This window comes from Lolium rigidum, chromosome 3 (assembly GCF_022539505.1).
Source record: "Lolium rigidum isolate FL_2022 chromosome 3, APGP_CSIRO_Lrig_0.1, whole genome shotgun sequence".
Classification (NCBI taxonomy): domain Eukaryota; kingdom Viridiplantae; phylum Streptophyta; class Magnoliopsida; order Poales; family Poaceae; genus Lolium; species Lolium rigidum.
In genome coordinates, this window is record NC_061510.1 from 373,854,342 (window position 1) to 373,860,297 (window position 5,956).

The following is a 5,956-nucleotide window of genomic DNA, read 5'->3' on the forward strand; positions in this document are numbered from 1 at the left end:
ACATGTGGATGGTGTACAGCTGGTAAGTGGCCATGCCCAGTGTGCGGGCATCGGCTTGAGTTCCTTTGGCTACGAAGGGTCGCAAGTATGTTGCGTTTGACACGAATCGACAGTTCCTCAAAAGGAGGCATCCGTTTAGAGAAGACAAAAAGAACTTCAAGAAGGGCAAAGTTGTGCATGAAAAAAGATGTGCCGAAGTTTGATGGTACACTTGTTGAAGCCGAGCTACATGCTCTCGTGCCGGCAGCGACGCCAACTGGCCATCAATTTGAGGGATATGGTGTAACGCACAACTGGACTCACGAGGCGGCTTTAACGAAGCTCGAGTATTACAAGGACCTCGAACTTCCCCATAACATCGATGTGATGCACACTGTAAAGAATGTCGCGGAGTCCGTCTTTCACACATGCCTGAACATTCCCGGGAAGTCAAAGGATAATGTCAAGGCTAGAGTCGATATTGAGATCCTCCGTGATAGGGAAAAATTACACATGAAGCGTCCTATTGGCCGTCAAAAGAATTGGTTCAAGCCGCATGCCAACTTCTGCCTTGATTCCATCCAAAAGAAGGAGGCATTCAGGTGGCTCAAATACGTCGTGATGTTCCCGGATGGTTATTGCTCGAATATGAGTAAGGGAGTTAATCTTTCGACGAGAAAAGTCACCGGGCTCAAGAGTCACGACTATCATATATGGATTCAGCGGCTCATGCCGGTGATGCTTCGAGGGTATATCCCCGAGAAAGTCTGGCGAGTGCTTGCGCAGTTGAGCCATTTCTTCCGCACGCTCTGTGCTAAGCAGATATGTCCCGAGGTTATTGCAAAGCTACAACATACAGTGCCGGAGTTGCTATGCAATTTGGAGATGATATTTCCGCCAGGCTTCTTTACTCCGATGGCACATCTCATTGTGCACCTCGCCAACGAGGCACTCTTGGGTGGTCCGGTGCGGTTTCGTTGGCGCTTCTGTATTGAGAGAGAGTTTAAGTATATTCGAAAGATAACTGGAAACAAGGCCAAGATTGAAGCATGCATAGCTGAGGCAATATGCCTTCGGGAGATGGCAGATGCCGCGACAACGTACTATCCCGATGATGTTCCCACTCAGCATAACCCGGTCACTCGTTACAATGTCGACGTGCCCGAGAATGACCCCAAGCTAAAACTATTCCAATTCCCCGGTGGCAAGGCTGGTAAAGGAACAAAATATAAATTGGAGAACGAAGAGAAGGATTGTATAATGCTATATGTGCTTATGAACATGGAGGAAGTGATCCCATTCGTAAGGTAAAATGGTGAACAAATTACTTTGCAGCTAGTAACCTCGTCTCGGTCTAATGCTTATTTACTCCTTTCAGCAAATTCACGGATGAAATGTGGCCGTATGATGAATTGCCCGAACCCTCGGAGATGGACACTCTACTGAAAGAGGGTGCTCCCGGAATTAATAAAAACTTTGTGACATGGTTCATGGAAAAAGTAATTTCTAACCTTTCCTCTTACATTGCAACATGTGACTTGTCCCTCTTATTACACGTAACTAATGCACACAACAAATTTGAAATGTTCTTGTAGGGCAGTGAGAGAAACGTTGATATGATAGATGAGTTGAAATGTGTTTCCCAAGGTTGTAGCCGTGAGGTGACCAAGTATGAGAAGTATGATGTGAATGGGTTTCGCTTCCACACGGAGACGCACCGTAAGGGCCGGGCGAATCCCAAAACGATAAATACCGGGGTCTTCACCAAAGGAGCCAACAACTTTGATTACTACGGAAGGTTACAAAGTGTATACGAGTTGACATTCAATCGTACGAACGTGCAACTCAATATCGTCGTGTTCAAGTGTCATTGGTTCGACCCAATAGGTGGACAGAGAAGTGATAAGTCCATTGGGTTAGTTGAAGTTAAGCCTTCAACCACCTATAGCGGAGCCGATGTCTTTGTTGTGGCTCACCAAGCCAAGCAAGTTTATTATTTGCCCTACCCATGCCAGAAAGCGGAACTCAAGGGTTGGGAAGTCGTCTTCCGAGTATCGCCACATGGTAACCTACCGATTCCCTCTGAGGATGATTACAACAACATTGACCCCGTGACATACGAGGGGATTTTCTATCAAGAGGAACAGGACTTCGGGGAATATATTTTAGAACCGTTTGTTCAAGAGGACCTCGGGAACGATGCGTAAACTCGTGGTGAGTCAGTGGTGGATCTAAAGGACATATCTATGCTGGAGAAGTTACTTGAGGCGAATGACAATTATGATGAGCCTCCACCCGTCGACCCTTCAACTTTGTACTCACAAGATAGTGATAGTGATAGTGATCCAGAGAAAGAGAAAGAGAAAGAGAAAGAGACGGAGTATGAGAGTGAGCGTGAGAGCGATGATGGCTGGTGAGGGTCTTTTATTCTTAGTATTTATTTGTCAACATGCTTCTTAATTGCATTGTGCCTTTTATTCTTAGTATTTATTTGTCAACATGCTTCTTAATTGCATTGTGCCTTTTATTCTTAGTATCTACATTTTATTATGTCAACCTGCTTTTTAATTGCATTGTGCCTTTTATTCTTAGTATCTTCATATAATATGTCTTTGTGCTTAACTGTTTTATTCTTCTCAATGCAGGTGACTGAACAATATGAGCAGCGGCAAGGCAGACTCCGAGAGCTTGCTTAAGACGCTCTCGCAGGTGAAGAGGAATATTCCTAGACCACCCACTAGACGGAGTGATCGAGCCCCGGTGCGCAATCCGCGTTACGACGATGGTACCGATGGAGGACGAGGACGAGGAGGACGAGGAGGATGAGGTGGAGGACGAGGAGGACGAGGTGGAGGACGAGGTGGCGCCGGGGTACACATGGACTTTGACGAGCCACCCTCCGCTTCTGGCGACGTGGCTCCTGAGTTGTTCCTAGAGGGTCCGTCTAGTGGGGAGGTGGAGATGGAGGCAGAGTCTACACACGAGTCGGACTCTAGGGCTGAGTTGGAGGTGATGGAGGATGGGGGTGCGCCGAAGCCCTTGAAGCTTCGTGGAGAAGCTAGAGTCCCCGATGCGAGGAAGGAGCCGAAGACCCATGATGACAAGGCCCTTATTATTCCTTCGAGCGATGAGTAAGTGTACTACTTCAGAAATTTCGAACATGTATTTTCATCTTGGGCATAATAAACAATTTGGCATGTGTACTAATGTGTGATTTATTTGCAGCAATCGGACATGGGATGCCAAGCCCCCCGCATGCCTAACGGCTTGCTTGGGGCTCGATTAAGAAGTTCCGGCCCGGCAGATACACTCCCCTTAGCACGGTCCCCGGTGGCGCGACGAAGCTAGCCACTACTTGGGCGGACTATGAGGATGCCCCTGCCGTAGGCTTCGCGACACTGCTGAGGCTGTGACCACCAAGTTCCGGGTAAGGCATATATTTCTCGAGCACCGTTCATAGTTAATGACCCTAATGTGCTAACTCATGACTTTCACAACTGATTTATGCATGATTGAAGTGCTTCTATCGTGTGGACCTGGAGCATGACACGCAGGCGCGTCTCACTTTGCGTGGCGCTTGCGAGAGGTTGACACCGCAGCAGTGGTACAACCAAAAGTTCACCAGCGCTAGTGCCTTCTGGGCTAACAAGGGTAAGAGGGTCAAGAAGGAGTACTATGTTGGTAACCAGCCTACGGATGAATGGGCAATGACCATTGAGGAGTACATGTCGGTGAGTAAAATGTCAATGAGATTCTACATTGCTGCTAAGTTTTCATTGGATTATCTTGAGTTGAGTATTGCGTTTTCAGGTTTGTCCCGAGTGGGCCGAGCAGCATAGGGAGGCATGGGAGGAGCTGATTAGGGCGAGGTGGCTCAGGGAGGATGAGGAGTTTGCAGCCGTGTCGAGGCGGAACATGGAGAACCGAGGCACCGGTGGCACACACTGCGCGGGAAACCGCGACTACACCCGCTACAAGGGGAAAATGGTATGTATATACATTGAACGACCTTCTTTCATTTCCCGTCATGTTACATTTGTGGTACGCATAACTTTTCTTTTCGCGATGCAGGTGGCCGAGGCAGCACCTGGGGTGGTGCTTCATGATGCCCAGATATATGACATGATGCGGACGAAGAAGAAGCCCAATCCCGCATTGCCTCAGCCACAATACTACGACAATGCCAAGGCCGCCAAGGAGGACTACTGCGACATGGTCAAGTCTCGTCACCCCGAGGTGGATGACCCCTTGAGCATTCCGGTCGACGAGGAGTCGTTGGTCCTGTCGGGCGCGCGGCGTCCGCATGGCCGTTACCCCTTTCTGAATAAGGCGGTCAAGCCTACCCTAGCCACGAGCTACACGCGTCTCAAGCATACCCTCACCGCCGACAGCCCCCAGCCCTCGTCCACGGCCTGCTCGTCCACCCGCCTACGATGTAAGTTTTCCTCATTTTCATCCTCTTTCCGGTTTTCCTTCCTACATGGCTAAGTGTTTACGAGATTCATTGTTTCTGAAATTGTAGCCTGAGTTCGAGGCGGCCTTCGAAGCCTGCAATGAAGCGTATCAGCAGGCCGCTGCGCAGTGGAATAGGCAGAATACGGCCTACATGGCGTATATAGGAGTAAGTCTGAATCTTTCTTCTCCGCTAGTAGATGACAAGTCTCAGTTTGATGCTTTATTTCTGCAAAGCCTAACTTGTAACCTATCTTGCAGGAAATGATGATCTCTATGTCTACTGGTACACCGCCACCGGCTCGAGTTACCGTGGCGGGGGACATGCCTATCATGCCATCGAAGGCAGCTTTCGCTGCGACTTACTACGGATCCACACCGGAGGTAAGTTCTTTGCCAAACCGGTAGTTACCACTTTCCTTTGCCTCGCAAGTTGCTAACATGTAGGGAACACGTAGGGAACGGGATGGTCCGGGAACCAGTGCATCGCCGGGTGGGCGCGAGGTCACACCGGTTCATGAAGGTGGTCGGTCTCCCGGGCGTTCGCTGGTGCCTCTCCGTCGACTACTCCCGGGACTACTCCCGGTGCCTCTCCGTCGACTTCTCCTGGGCGTAGCACCGGTCCTTCTCCAGGTGGTTCTTCTGCAGCTTCTACCGGAGCGCAACCCCGGGCTGCTCGTTTCGCCAACGATGTGGGCGGACACACCCCGCCCGGGTCCTTCCTCCGCTAGTCAGCTTAGAACTAGGGTTTGCTTGCTACTACTATGTATTTGGATGACATGACACTCTCCTCTTGTATGCTATTATGTGCACCATGTATGCTACTATGTGGATTTCATGCTATTTATGTGAATTATGGTGAATTATGGTGAATTTGGATGAATTTCGATGAATTTTGATGTATGAACTGCTGTACTGTCATAACTGAGCTGGTAAACAGTGGATTGTGAAAAGCTGGCGAAAAAAAAATAGCGCAAGCCTACGCCGAGGGCAATGCCGTCGGCATAGAGGCATGGAGCGACCATATGGTCACGTCTATGCCGACGGCATTGCCCTCGGCATAGAGGCCTGCTGCGACCCTCGGCGTAGCCCTTCTCCACGTTGCCCAGCCGCGCGCCACGTAGCCTGCATGGCCCATGCATATGCCGAAAGTGGTGCCGTCGGCGTAGAGGGGCAGCTGGCGTCGCCACGAAGCGCCACGTCGCGCACGGACGAGCAGGCCGCCTGCCCTATGCCGAGGGCAGTGCCGTCGGCGTATACTGGCGCCCCGTTAACGGCGACGGCGCCACGGCACGAGACGCCGAGGGCAGCGACGCCGAGGGTACAAGCGCGCCGTCGGCATAGGCTGCGTACGCCGACGGCAGGGACTACGCCGACGGCGCCGTGCCGTGTGCCGAGGGACCTAGAAGCCGAGGGGCTACGCCGAGGGCTGCCGTCGGCGTAGCCTACGCCGAGGGCCAGGCGCGGCTACGCCGAGGGCAGCTGGCCGTCGGCAGCGAGCTCCATTCCTGTAGTGGTGACTTCG